At 44.0% G+C, this 350-nt stretch overlaps 1 protein-coding gene across 1 annotated transcript in view; it reads left to right on the top strand.

Annotated features, from left to right (window-relative positions):
• The window catches only part of LOC108745672 (fatty acid synthase-like), a gene marked incomplete at both ends in the record, with an annotated part of 8,231 nt that overhangs the window by 622 nt on the left and 7,259 nt on the right, over positions 1-350 (top strand).

The following is a 350-nucleotide window of genomic DNA, read 5'->3' as shown; positions in this document are numbered from 1 at the left end:
GATGGAGTTTAACCAGTGACTTTATGATGAGTACCAAATGAATATGACGAGTCCCGAAGGAATAATGATAGTTACGACTAACTGCCGAGTCCCGAAAAAGAAGTCTAATAATAGTCGAGTCCCGAAGGTGAAGTCTAATACTTCCGAGTCCCGAAAATGAAGTGACACTCCTCGTGGAGGACCTCTCCTTTTATATGGCGAGTTAGTGACGCCGAGAGCGGAGTACGTGTACTGCTGAGTCACTCCAGGGATATATTGTTTATAACTTTCGTCATCGACCGTTTCTCGAGTGTCTAATAGATGCGAGCCACATGTCATTTGTTGCTCACACCCGCTGTTTCATTTTATTA

The sequence above is a fragment of the Trachymyrmex septentrionalis genome, unplaced genomic scaffold (genome assembly GCF_001594115.1).
Source record: "Trachymyrmex septentrionalis isolate Tsep2-gDNA-1 unplaced genomic scaffold, Tsep1.0 scaffold1436, whole genome shotgun sequence".
In the NCBI taxonomy this organism is placed as follows: domain Eukaryota; kingdom Metazoa; phylum Arthropoda; class Insecta; order Hymenoptera; family Formicidae; genus Trachymyrmex; species Trachymyrmex septentrionalis.
Note: the sequence above shows the minus strand (reverse complement) of the source record. Positions and strands in the feature narration are given on the sequence as shown.